This window comes from Sorex fumeus, unplaced genomic scaffold (genome assembly GCF_029834395.1).
Source record: "Sorex fumeus unplaced genomic scaffold, SorFum_2.1 ptg000030l, whole genome shotgun sequence".
Taxonomy (NCBI): Eukaryota; Metazoa; Chordata; class Mammalia; order Eulipotyphla; family Soricidae; genus Sorex; species Sorex fumeus.
In genome coordinates, this window is record NW_026606087.1 from 19,620,108 (window position 1) to 19,634,197 (window position 14,090).

General features: G+C 57.8%; 1 protein-coding gene across 2 annotated transcripts in view; it reads right to left on the bottom strand.

Moving 5' to 3' along the window:
• Positions 1–4,774, bottom strand: part of GDPD5 (glycerophosphodiester phosphodiesterase domain containing 5) — an 80,330-nt gene extending 75,556 nt beyond the window's left edge. The window contains exon 1 of one of the 2 annotated variants that reach the window (XM_056115873.1): positions 4,128–4,774. The gene's annotated coding sequence lies outside the window, so the exon portion shown is untranslated. The remainder of the gene's footprint in view (positions 1–4,127) is intronic. The other variant, XM_056115871.1, reaches the window with a different exon arrangement.
• Positions 4,775–14,090: the final 9,316 nt, after the last annotated feature.

Genomic DNA, 14,090 nt, shown 5'->3' on the forward strand with positions numbered 1-14,090 from the left:
AGCCCTCCTCGGGCGGGGCAGGGCCTCAGGCCAGACAGCGGCCGGGCCAGAAACGCTGCCACCACTGCCCATACCACATCCTCTGACCCCAGCACTGTGGTTTCTGCCACCTCACAGAGGACACTGCGGAACACGGGCACTCAAGAGCACCAACGCGGCCGTGGAGGGGGTGGGGGATCGGACTCCAGAGAAGGGCTGATTCACCCCCGCCCAAAGTCAGGGGGTCTGGATCTGCACTCAGAGATCCTTCCAGGCCCGTGGCTGGCCCAGGGGGCACTGTCCTTCCAGGGCCTTGAGGAAAGACTCATTTCCAAGTTTTTTTACACTCAATGTGCTCTCCAGGTACTTTGGGTGAGGCTGCTAAGTCATCTGGCCGGCTGTTCACCAGGACAGCTCCTGGGACAGCTCAACGGGCTGAGCGCACGCACAGCCTGGCACACTTTGCATGTGGGAGGCCAGTCGACCTCTGGCACCACCTGGTTCCTGGAGAAGCTCCGGGAGTGACCACTTGAACAGAGAATCGGGAGTAGCCCTGGAGCACCTCCGGGTGTGGCCCAAAACAAAACAACAAAACAAAAACAACCAATAACCAAAAAACCAAACAGGAGCCAGGGTTGGTTGGGCTTTCCTCTCCTGCTCTTGCTCTGTGATCTCACAGAGGCTGACCGCGGACCTCTCTGAGCCATTCTGGGCAATGACACCCTGGTCACTTCCCAGAGCTGTGAATGAAGTGTGCACGAAAGGGCTTAAACAACGGTGTCTGTCTCGAAGGAACTAGTGGCAGCGCTGGTGTCGAGCTAACGGACACTGTGACATGGCTGAGCATGCGAGAACCCTACACACTGTCCACAGGGTGCAGTGGAGAAGGCGTTTAGCAAGTGCTAAAGAACAGGGGGCGGGGGGGGGAGGGCTGAGGGACCACAGGGTCAGATTAATCCAGGGAAGTTTCTAGGGGGAGTTTCTGATCTGAGTTGGATCTTGGCAGACTGGGGCAGGACTGGGGGTGAGCAGAGAAGATGAAAGGGTGGGGGTTCTGACAGTAGGACCCTCCCCGGACAGTTTGGCACAGCTCTGGAGCAAAGCGTTGATTGTACATATCTGATCTGGAGACCTTGCCTCCAGCTTTCTAGCAAGAAGGAACCCCCGAGGGCTGTACATGGAGCCTCAGGAAAGTGAATTCTGTCTGCCTGTCAGACCCTCTTGCCTTGGCCACTCACCCTTCCCCTCCCCTGCTGAACTCCCACCCCAGTCTTTCCCTTCCGCTTACCCCAGCCCCTAACCCCGGCAGCATGCTCACCACAAAGCCCCTTTCCCCAAGGACCTCTGTGCTGCCTTACACACGCGACCACCGCAACTTTAAGCCCATCCCAGCCCCCGTGTCCCCATCAGTGGCCCAGGTGGGCCTGCAACCCCTGCCTGTATCAGGACCCGCCTCTCTCCAGCATGTGGATGTGAACGCCAGTCCAGCCCCCTCCTCCTTGGTGAGGCAGTTAAAACCCTTGGGGAGGCAGTTCGGTGCTCAAAGCCTCTCCCTGTCACCCCCTGGCCCTGGCCCTGCCCCCACCCCATCCATGTGGCATCCCATAGCTTGATCCCAGCTCGGCTGGCTTGGTTCCCATCATTTCCCGTGGCTCCCCAAGAGGGAGAGAGAGAGAGAGTCAGGGCTGATAATAGGTCACTTTCTTCCTGCCCTGCCCCCCCCCCCGCCCCCAGCTCCATCTCCAAGACTACTCACTTGGCATGCTGCCAGGATCCACCTGCTCTTCTGGTGGGGTGCAGCCCCCTGAGCCTGCCTCCCACACTCAGGGAGCCATACATCACTCACCAGGCCCTGTCCAGGGGAACTGACACCAGCTCCCCCATGCCTACAGGAAGCACAGCCCTGGGGTGGGGGTGGGGATGGGAACTCAGAGCCCCTGTCCAGGGTCATCAGGCAGATCCCAGAGGACAGTGTCTGACACAGGTGTCCCTGCACCCCCGTGTCTTGGAGTCTGCCACGGTAGCCTGCATTCAAATCTAAGCCAAGCCTGAGAACTTCCCCAGATTTCCTGTTCAAAAACTCCAGCTTCCTCTCCTTATAGGGAAGGAAGGAGCCATGAGGCCCAGGGCGATAATGTTTATATCTCATTTAATCCTCACAGCAAGGCGGGATTCGAGTTTACGGAGAAGTGGGGCTCTGAGGGGCGAGATGCTCCCTAGCACATGGCTCTGCCTGACCCGTCTCAGCCAGCTCCCACAGGGCTAGCCATTCATGAGAAGCCAGTCCGGCTGACCAACGTGATGAAGTCTTTAGCCGGGGACCGAGTGCCACATGATGCCCTGTGACCAGAACCGGCCACACATCGCCGCCTTGACCCCATTTCACAGGTGCAGCTCGGAGCCCTGGGTACATCTGAGAGGTCCCAGGTGCCCCCCCCCGCATCCCCCCCCCCCCCCCCCCGCCAGCCTCCCTCCAGGTCCAGACTTCTCCAGCGCGCCATGAAATGAGATCACAGGTGTGAAATGATTTCATCAAAGAGGAGCTTTGTTTAGATGCAGGGGTTATTGTGAGCCCTGGAATCTCCGTGGAGGGGGGCAGTGGGGGGTCCCAAGACCTCACGTTCTCTTCCCATTCTCCCCACCACCACCGTGACCACCTTCAGGGATGGAGCTTTCGGGCGGCTGACCCTGCACCTTCTTCCAATGCCCGGGAGCCCGGGAGCGGGGAGCGCAGCAGAGGTTAACCAGGACCAGCCAAGGCCATGGGCTGAGACCCAGGCCACATTCCCTCCCCTTCCCCACCCAGAACAAGAAGGTCTGCCAAGGCTCTTTCACAAGGCCCTTCTCCCTGCATGGCCCCGGGTGGGGAGCAGAAGGAAGCTACCTTGGAATGCAGACACCTGGGCTATGCCCCCAAAGCTGGAGGCCCCCCCCCTCCCCACCTCTAGTCAGGAGACCTTGATGAGTCCCTGCCCTCCTGGGCTGTCTTGCAGGCACAGGGCAGAACCTGAGCTTGTGTCCAAAGGCTACAGAAGGGCCACTGAACTGTCTGGGTCCCCAGCAAGAACCACCCAGTCTCTGCGCAACTTAACCCATGGTCAGGCTGACCTCACTTTGGGTGGGGAAGCCCCAGACAGCCCCCCCAGTAGCTTCGTGGGGCAAAGGAGTCTGGGAAGGTTTTCTTTTTCTTTTATAGTTTTTGTTTCACGCCCTGTGATGCTCAGGGGTGGCTCCTGGCTCTGCATTCAGGAAATTCAGGAATCACTCCTAGTGGTGCTTGGGGGACCATATGGGGTGCAGGGGAATCAAACCTGGTCGGCCGCATGCAAGGTAACACCCTACCTGCTGTATTATCCCTCAGGCCCCTGGAAGGTTTTCGTAAGGGGTCTTCTGACTTAGTCCTTTGATCAAGGTCCCCGCGTCTCACCCTCAGTATTCCCACCCACAGGGAGGCGCTGAGCTGACTAAGCCTCATCTCAGCTGGCTCTGAAGTCCTCACTAAAGAAGCAGCATCTCGGGACCCCTGAAGGGTCTCAGAGAGCCTGCGCAGTAGGCAGAGCCAGGGGTCACTGTCTGGCACCTGGGAGGGATGCTGGACATCTGGGGTGCTCACCACCACTACCCTAACTCTGGGTCACCCTGGGGATGGAACTTGGCCGTGGAGTGGGAGGGGAGCAGACAAGACCCCCCTTCCCCCCCCACCCCGCCCCGCTGCCCCGCAGCCTGGGCATTGGGGCCGGGATAGCCCCTCTGTCCATTTCCTCCCGTTCTTGCTTCTTCTCTTCTGTATCCTCCCCTTAGACCCCCGCCCCCGCCCCGCAGAGTCATCCCCAGACAAATCCCCCGCGTGAAAACAGAGCTTCCCCACCCGACTGGGACTCAGTTTCCCCGTCTGTAAGCGCCCGTGGCAATCCACCGCGAGGCTTCTTGCACACCGCTAAAGGAGTGCGCCTTCAATGACTGACCGTTTGTGCAAGAACGGGGCGCGGACCGCACACAATGGGCGCTCAATAAGTGCCCCCTCCCCCGCCCCGGCTTTCCCGCGTGCCCTCCGGGCCAAGTCCCGGCCTCCCTTCCAAGCCCGCATCTGGCCCGGCGCGGCCCGGATGGGGTCGGGCCACCCGCAGCGGCATCCGGCGCCCTCTCACCTGCGGCTCTGGGTGCTCGCTGGCCTGGGGAACGGCCGCCCGTCTTCCGTCGGGGGTCAGCGCGGACTCCCTCGCCTGGGGCAGCAGGAAGGTGGCCGCTTCGGCTACCAGCACCAGCCCGGTCCGATTCAGTCCGACGGTCCTGCCCACCTGGAGGTCCCTCCCAGGGCGGCTGGACTCGGGCCGGCGCTGGTCGGGCGTGTGCACGGTCCCAAGTCCCAAGCACCGGGCCGGGAGCAGCTGCCGGCTCAGAGCTCGGGAGCCGGGGCTGGGGGCAGTCGGGTCTCCTCCACGCTCAGTCGGGGCCGGGGGGCGGGGGGCGCTCACTCCAGCACGGCCGGGGCCGAGCGCGCCCGGGACGAGCCGTATGGTGGGGCCAGAGCGTTCCGCTCAGGTGCACCAGGGCAGGGCCGACGGGGGTCCCGGCGCGGCGCCCGGCGCCGGGAGTCCCTCCCGGTTCCGAGTGGAAAGTGGAGCCCAGCCGCCGCTCACTTCCTCCTCCGGCCCCGGCTCGCCGTGCGATCGCTCAGCCGCGCGCCGCGGCCGCTGTCATCCCCGCCGCTGCCCCCACCGGAGCCGCAGCCCGAGCCGAGCCGAGCCGCGCAGCGAGCGCCGCCCCGCGCCCGAGCCCCGGCGAGCGCCGCCCCGCCCCGCCCCGCCCCGCCCCGGAGGGGCGGAGCCTCGGGCCACGCCCACCCGGCCCGGCCCGGCCCGGAGCGCGGGGCGGAATCGGGGCGGGGACAGGGGCGGGGCTCCCCTCGGGTCCCGCCCCCGCACCCGGGAGGAGCCAATGGGAGAGCGGAGAGTGAGCGGCGCTCTGCGGAATGCGAACGGTACCTCGGGGAGGGCGGGGCGGCCGGGGAGAGGTGCGGCCGGGGAGAGGACAATGGAGCGGGTGGGGTGAGGTGGGGGAGAAGGTAGCCCGGGGACCCGGATGCTCGGAGCCCCAGGGCTGGGCAGGTTTGGGGGCCTCCGAGGGGACGGGAGGCGCGGGAAGAAGAAGGCGAGCGTCAGAGGGCCGGGGGCGCTGGGGCGGCCCGGGGCACTGGGGTCCCCGGGGCTCGGAGGGCGCGACCGCCGCCGCCCTCCCCGGCCCTGCGCGCCCTCCCCGCCTGCAGGGCTGCGAGCCCGGGCGTGAGCGTCGGCCGGCGGCGCCGAGATGTTCAGATTTCAGGAAGTTTTCGGGAATAAAGAGCGGCTCTTCCTCCCAGCGCTCGCGGCGCCCCAGCGCGGTGCCAGCCTGAAAGCGCGGGCGTGCAGAGCAGGGGTGCCGAGGCGGGTACCGGGAGCGCCCGGGTGGGGGTCTCCGCGGGAGCCCAGGGCTAGAACTAGCCCAGCCCGTGAACTTCTTTGTGAGCCCGCTAGAAACCTGGGCAGAAGCTTCCCCCGGTTCAGGGATGAAGATCAAAGTGGGAAGAAGTGGTGTTGCCCAGACCACGCGGCTGGCACCGGGGGTCGCTCTCCAGCCGCATTTCAAGGGGAGCCGGAGCGGCACTGAGCTGTTTGCTCGCCCACTCTGAATCCCCACTCTGGCGGCTTCTCTGTGAAAGAGAAATAAAGATGCTGCTGGTGGATGGCCGTAGGGCAGGATTCAGAGGATGGAGGGAATGGGGACGCTGGCAAAAAAAAAAAAAATCACAGCAGGTGCTGCCGGAGCAATAGTACAGCGGGTCGGGTGCTTGCCTTGCCTGCGGACCACCCGGGTTCCATTCCCAACACCCCATTTGATCCCCTGAGCACTGCCAGGAGGGATCCTGACTTCAGAGTAAACCTTGATCACCTCCAGTGTGGGCCAAAAAAAGTAAAGAGATCACAGGGCAGGAGAGATAGCACAGTGGGTAGGGTGCTTGCTTTGCACACAGATGACCCAGGAGCTCCGTCATCCCATATCTTACCCTGATCCTCCAGGAGTGATTCCTGAGTGCAGTGACCCCTGAGTACTGCTGGGTGTGCCCTCCCAAAACAAACAAACAAACATCACAGCAGATGCGAAGGTGGGGGAATCTGAAAGAAAACCTCTGGGGTCCCCAAGCCTCTGGGGGATTAGAAAGAGGCTGATCTAAGGGGCTGACAGGAAGCTCAGACCCCAAGCAAAACCCAGAGTGGGAGAGCAGTGGTGGACCCCAAGGTTGTGGGGGATACGGCAGTCACTGGAAAAAGAAAATTGAGGGTGGGGACCTGATATGAGGGGTGGACACTTCCAGAACCCCGTGGGTCTTGCTTGTGCCATGCAACCCAGCAGGCTTATGCCAAGGCCCAGCCTTGAACTCTGGTAAGCACTGGGCCCGGGAGCCTGAAAAAGACTGTGAGGAAACCAGGTGACAGCGAAGCACAAGGCCCCTGAGGGCCCTTTCCCAGTCCCCCTGCCTTGGTGGCCCCTGAGAAGAAGAGAGAGGCCATGCTGAAGGCTGAGGCCAGGAGGGAGATGGTGGCCAAGCGTTGGGTGGGGACTCAGCCCAGGCAGAACCCAAGGTGACTGAGGCCAGAGGGCCAGAGAGAGGCCATTTTGCCTGAAGCTCTGAGCTGTGGTAAAGACACTTAGAACATGTGACTTTCTCCCCAGAACCTTCTGTGGCACCATGTAGTGCCAGGAGACAAGTTCTACGTCACGGGTCTGGTGTCCAGCCCCACAGCTCTCCTCTCCCTGTGCCCAACACCCTCAACGTAAGACGCACTCTTTCACACGCATGCGCCTGCTGTCCCCCTTGTCTGGAGGACCCGTGCCCCCTCTCTCCACAGCGAGCAGAGACAAATGTTCTGTGCCCCCCCCGCCAACCCCCGCACTCCACTCTCTCCTCGGGTGCCCCATACACAACTGCTGTCCTGTCTTCTGAGGGGCTTTCCCAGTCCCTCAAGCTGCGGCCCTTGCTGCCCTCAGCTGCCAGGCTCTGCGCTCTGTAGTTCACGGCCAGTTGGCTTCACTCTGGGGAGCGCCTCTGGGGCCGGGAGGCCCTCGTGCCCCCATACCTCAGCTTGGAGAGATGAATGAATGAGGCTCTCAGAGAGCGTGAGAGGCCCCTCCATGGGTCCAGGGGCCAGTGGGCGGCATGAAAAGGAGGCTTTCAGAGCAGGGCCTCCCTGACCCTGCTGCCTGGGAGGGGGGCTCTGGGTCACCGGAAGGTGACTAGTCATCACTTCTGATGCCACATTCCACCCCCTGCCCACCCCCACCCCCACCCGCACCCCCAGTGGGACGTCTCCTGTTCTGGAGAACCAGGCTGGTTGGTGGCCGGAGAGGCCCACGGAACCTGGGATGTGCTCACTGGGGCTTGTCTGAGTGGGAGAACTGGGGGCTTAGAGGCCAACTCTGAACCTGGAGCTTCAGGGTGTCAGGAAAACAACTGTGCCCACTGCTTTGAGAACCTTCCAGTCTCCTTATATTTTCCCTTCCAGGGCACACTGGGTCCACCTGTGCCCTGGAAGCTGCTTAGTTGCTTCCTGTTCTCGTGACATTCACTTTGAGGCTCCGGCCTTGGGCCATACCCAGCAGTGCTGGGGGAGGGGGGCATTCCTGGCTCTGTGTCAGGAGCGACCTCGGTGGAACATGGGAGCCCCTATGTGGTGCTGGGGATTGAATCAGGTCAGCTGCATGGAAGGCAAACGCCTTCAGCCCTGTACTATCTCTCCAGCCAGGCAGGACATTGGCTTTTGTGTTCTTTTAAGCAACCAGGGGCACCGAATCACAGACTTCTTTTTTTTTTCTTTTTGGGTTACACCCAGCGATGCTCAGGGATCACTCCTGGCTCTGCACTCAGGAATTACTCCTGGCAATGCTTGGGGGACCATATGGGATGCCGGGGATCGAACCTGGATCGGCCGCATGCAAGGCAAACGCCCTACCCGCTGTGCTATCTCTCCGGCCCAATCACAGACTTTTTACCCTGCGAAATTCACATGTCCAAAAATTCACATAGGCACCCACTGTGCTCAGACCCAGAGCTGGTGGGCACCTGAGCTCCAAGCTGTCTCTGCCCACCTAAATATACCAGAGGGTGGGTATGGGGCCTTCGTTGGCCTCCTGATATGTCCAGCTTGTATCATGCCACCTTGACTGACCGCCCAGAATTCTCTACACAGTTCTCTGCCTGCATGAGCCATCTCGATCACGAGGTTTTCTTTTCTTCCTTTCTTTGTTCTGGTTTGGGAGTCACACCTAATGGTGTTCAGGGGGTTCTCCTGGCTCTCTGCTCAGGAATTACTCCTGGCTTGAGGGACCATACGGGATGCCAGGAATTAAACCCAGGTCGGCTTCCTTCAAGGCAAAGGCCCTACCCACTGTACTATCGCTCCAGCCCCACCTTTCTTTTTCAAATTATGGGTTTTCTTCCCCCTTCCAGGACCTGGCACAGAGGACCCTTCTGAGAGCCCGACTGTGTCCCCAACCCCCCATGGGAAGCCTCTCTGACTGGAGGCAGGGCACTGCTGTGCTTCTCTGCTCTGGGGACCTGGTCTCTTTGTGGGTGGTTATGCCCCCCACCCCCTAGTCTGAGCTTCCACACTCAGGAGCCCCCAGACTCTGGCATCTGCTGTGGAGAAGCAAGAGTGCTCTGTATTCACAGAGGTAGAGGGACTGTGGAATCCTGAGGCAGGAAAGGGGCACGGTGTAGGGTGGCTGAGAAGTTAGGTGTGTCTGGGGGAGCAGGATGCAACAGGAAGGGGGTCCTTGAGATCACAGTGTTCTAAGAGGGGTGCTTGGCTCTGGCACCCACTTCCCTCAGTTTCCTACCTGTCAAGTCGGGGGGGGGGGGGATTCAGGCGCCTCCCTTGCAGGGCTCCAGCTGGGATGGGACACACCTATTTTTGTAAGCGCCAATATAGGAATGCAGATAGAGTTCCATGGGATGCACTCGTGAGTGGATGCAGGAACCCAAGACTGCTCCTTCCCCAGCTCCACACACTCCCTGAGCACCATGGGGGTGATCGCGAGCACCAACAGATGTAGGCCCCAACCCCAAAGAGTAGAAACCGAAAAGGGCCCCTGCAGTAGGGGTGCCTAGGAGGGTGCTGTGAGGCCGCTCTGTGAGAGGGACAGAGGCCTGGCCTGGATCCGCCATCCTGCCTGCCTCTGCCCCACCCCCTTGGCCTCCCGGGACCCCCATGGCTGTGACGTCCATCGTCACACAGTGGAGCCGGCACAGATCACCCAGGGAATCTTTGTGGCCCAATTTCTTGCCAAAGGAGGTCAAGGAGTGGCCTCAAGGGGACGTGGGGCCCCTGGGCAGGGAAAGCCTCCAAACTCTGGCTGGGTTACTAGAGGGTTCATGGCACTAAATTAGCCTGGACAAGGGATGGGGGAGGAGGTTCACTGTGGTGTGGGGAGGGGGGTGGTGAGGGGTGGGGGGTGACAAGTCACTTGCCCAGACTCAAAGGGAGTCAGGTCTCGGCCACTGAGGGGCTGGTGCTGTGGAACCAGATGCCCATCTTGCCCAGTCATCTCCTTTCTCTGTGCCTCAGTTTCCTGGTGGGGGTTAGGCAGAGGTCCTAAGGTCAGGTTTGCTTTCCAGAGTCATGAACGAAGGGCGAGAGGGAAGGGGCTGGGTCAGGGCTTATTTTCAGGAGTCCAGACAATAAGAGCCTGAGCTGGAGCCCTGATGAGGGTGGAAGGGGGGTTTCATACTGATGCTGTCTCGGAGTGGGGGGCGCAGGAGATGAGGCATGAGGGAGGGAGCTCAGGAGTGGACAGTCTTGGCATGAAGGAATGGGCTGTCTGACCCTGGGAAAGTGCCACCCAAGGGAGACAGCGGAAATTATCCCAGGTATGGTGGGTGGACAGAGAGAAAGGACAGAGAGGGGTTATGAGGGTCTCAGGTGCAGAGACAGAGCATGCTGCAGGAGTGGCCAGAGACAGCAGCAGCACCCAAGTATCCTTGGACTCAGCCACTGAGGGGGACCCGGGGGAGGGTCAGGTATGCTTGGAGCCAGCCGGGCAGCTCTTCTTGGGGGGCCTGGCCAAGGATGCACACTGGGGAGGCTTTAGAACTGAAAGGCACAGAAAAGGCAGGAGGGAACAGGCAGGAGACAGCGTTGTGGAGTTGACAGAGGGAGGTGACAGTTTTCACTTCCAGGGTGTGGGGGAAGCAGGGCAGGACTGGCCTGAGGCCACGGGCTGCAGACGCTGGACATTTTCCTCCAGGGGAGGGCAGGCCTGAGGCCCAGGGCTGTGTAGAAGGAGGGAAGGGGGGCCTGGTCCTGATCTGGTGTGAGGAGAGGCCCCAGGGCCCTGTTTCCGTGGGGAACAGGCTTTGGGAAATGTCTGGGTGAAGTTCATTAAGAATATCCCAGAGCAGGGTCAGAGAGATAGTACAGTGAGTAGGGCACTTGTCTTCATACGGCTGACCTGGATTCGATCCCCAGCACCCCATACGATCCCCGAGTCCGCCAGGAGTAACTCCTGTGTCTCCTGATCCCTAGTGTCTCCTGATCCCTAGCCAGGCTTCTGTCTCCAAAGCAAGGGCTGCGTCTGGAAGACCCAGATCCCGCGTCTACCCTCCCAGGCCTGGGGCGTGAACTTGCCATCATAAGTCTCAGCTTGGATGCTTAGAGGGAGGTGTGCCCCACTGCCGTCAACAGCCAAGGCCTGTTACCTGCTGGGTCATAGAGTCCCGGCCAGGTTTGCTTCTATGATTGGGTCACTCCTCAGTGACAGGTGCCCCCAGTATCTGCACCTACAGACAGGCCCAATGGCATCTTCATTTGGCTGCCTCTGCTGCCCCCTGCTGTCTCACTCTGGTTGGCACAATTGTAATAGAATTCGTTTCATTAGTCACACCGATATCATCTTTAGGTGAGAAAGCAAGATTTAACTATTCAAAGTTTAGATGAACTGCAACTAGGCAACACCTAAAATTGTGGCCCAAAGTACAGAGAACTTTTAATAGGTATTTTCTGGCAATTATGGAATGGTGAAACAAAGAGCAGGGCACATTAACAAACTTTCCCCCCTTTTTTTGGTTTTGTTTTTGTTTTGGGGTCACACTTGGAGAAATGCTCAGCTGTTTCTCCTGACTCCGTACTCGAGAATCACTCCTGGCGGTGCTCGGGGACCATATGGGATGCTGGGAATAGAATCCGGGTCAGCGACATGCAAGGCAAGTGCCGTATCTGCTTGCCATGTCTCTCCAGTCCCAACAATGGATTTTTTTCCAGCTGATTCCTTCACCACACACAACACACTGAGGTACATTGAGGCAGGAGGGGCAAAAGACAGGAATTAAGGGGCCCTTGTTGCTGGGAATGTTTGCAGTGGATTCATTCTGTTTTAGGTCCCATAGAGACATTTATTAATTTACTAATTGTTTCGGTGTATCCCGTCAAGGTATTGTTGGGTTTGGGTCCCTCTGTTATGCTCTGAATCATAATTTATGATTTATGACCTAGTCATCTCTCCCAGAACTGGCCACTTAGAGCTCCCGCCTCCACCCGCCTCCCTGGTCACCTGTGCTTCGTTTCCTGCTCGTGTTTCTGACTTTCCCATCACTGTAGCAGTACATCCAGATCAGGCATTTCTAAATTCCAAGGTACGGGGGTGGGGGATGGAGGGGGGAAGCAAAAGCCACAACTTAACCCTTATATATCACATAGTAACAGGCTTGCCTGAGAGCTCTTCGTCTCCGACATTTTGGTTTCAGGAGCTTTGTTCTACACCAAAAGATTAAGGACCCCAAAGAACTTGTGTGTATAGGATTTATGAAGGTAGTTGCAAACTGGAATTACGTATGGGCAAAGACTAAAATCAGTGGATTTCAATGTAACTCAATATTAAAAAAAAGTATTGATAAGGTCTTAGGCTATCTTTTTAATTTGTTTTTAGATTCTAATTTACATATTTATTTATTTATTGATGCCTTCTTGTCTCTGTCAGACCAATGATGTCGTACTTGATCTTTTGCGCTTGTACCATCAGGTCCTCAATGGATGCATCTGATGCCCAGCATACGTGCATTGAAAGTACAGACAGTCATTTTTGTCTTTTTTCGTTTTGGCAGCCTAGTTCGGCCTTGAGATTTTTCAGCCTCTCCTTCCTCATCCTTCTTAATGATGCCGTATTGGTGGCTCTTTCAGGGTCAGGGGAATGAGACAAATTGTATTTACTGGCTTTGGCATATCGAATACACCACGGATAGCTTGCCAGGCTCTGCCGTGTGGGCAGGATACTCTCGGTAGCTTGCCAGGCTCTCCGAGAGGGATAGAGGCTTTTAGGGTGGCCTCTAATCACCCTTGCAGGTTTTCCCATGGTTCAAACCATATTTGAACCCTATCAAATATGGTGTGGCATCCTGGAAGATGGGAATTAAGTGTCTTATGATGTATCGGTCCATAAAGTGTCCTGAGGCATGGCGGCAGCTGGTTAGTGGAGGTAGTGGAGGTAGTGGAGGTAGTGGAGGTCTGCTGGTGAGGTATTTATCTGGTACTGGTAGGGTGGGTCTTCTGTGCATAATCCTTGGTTGGTGGAAGCAGACAGGGCAGGGTAGGATGGGGCTCCTGATTTTAATCCCTTGGTCACCTAAATTGGTGGGAGCAGGCAGAGGATCTCTGTTCCCAGTCTGTTGAGCCTGGAGTCCAAGGTCTCAGAGTTCCACTTACCTGGTTCTGTGGGGCTTCACTCGTGCGTGAGTCTCAGCCAGAACATCCGGAAAGCGTCCTGGAGTGTCTAAGTTCTACATGGAGCTGGAGAAGTTCTATAAAGAAGATGACACCTTCTACAAGATCATTGTTGGTGATTTTAATGCCAAGATAGGACCAAGAAGATCAGCCGAAGAACTTCACATTGGGATCCATGGCCTAGAATGGAACGAACAGGGTGAGAGACTGTCTGAGTTCATCATGTCGACCAAGACCATCCATGGCAATTCACAGTTCCAGAAGGCTGAATCTAAACATGGGAGTCTTCTGGTGGACGATTCCACAACAAAATTGACCACATCATATTCAATCGACGGTTTTACCTGACCATTGTCGCTGTTGTCCCTAAATTCCAAACCAGATCAGACCACCGTCTCTGTCATGCAAAATTCTACTTAACAGAGTGGGAAGAAAGGGCTGCAAAGTTTAAGAAGAGAACTCCCAGAAGGACCACCAACTGGGAGCTCTTTGGCACTATTGTGGCAACATGGGAAGATGCCGTTGTTGACAACATTGACGAAGAATACGATCGACTGGTTCAGCACCTCCATGATTGTGCGAGGAATGCCAAGAGAGAGATAGTCACAAAAAAACACCTGTCTTCGAAAACTCTTGAGCACAAGCCTCAGGCAACCGCAAGCGAATGTCTGAGCTCGCAAAACAGTGCGGAGAAGCGATAAAGGAAGACCTCAAAGAGAGAAGAGCAGCAATGCTGGCAGATGCGGCAGAAGCTGGGAAAAACATTCACAACGCCCGCCTGTCCTTCACCAACTACAAGACCAAGATGACTGCCCTCTGATGACTGCCCTCTGATGACGTCCTGATGGATCACATCTTCCAGAAGGGCAATGGAGAAGATTATCCATGACTTCTACTCAGATCTCTTCGATAGCCACTTCCATCTGCCCACATACCAAATTCCACAGGATGGATATGTCATTCCAAACATTCTCCCTACTGGGGCTGGAGCAATAGCACAGCTGGTAGGGCATTTGCCTTGCATGCAGCCGACCCAGGTTCGATTTCCAGCATCCCAAATGGTCCCCCGAGCACCACCAGGAGTAATTCCTGAGTGCATGAACCAGGAGTATCTCCTGTGCATCACCAGGTGTGACCCAAAAAGAAAAAAGAAAAAACAAAAACAAACATTCTCCCTTCTGAAATCCAACACACCATTTCGTCTGTAAAGAAGCGAACAGCACCAGGCCCAGACAAGGTCAGACCTGAACACCTGAAGAATCTGCCGTCAGTACCCATCAATACACTGACTCGGGTCTTCACATGCTACCCGTCTGAATACAAGGTTCCATCCCTATGGAAAACCAGCAGGACTGTACTACT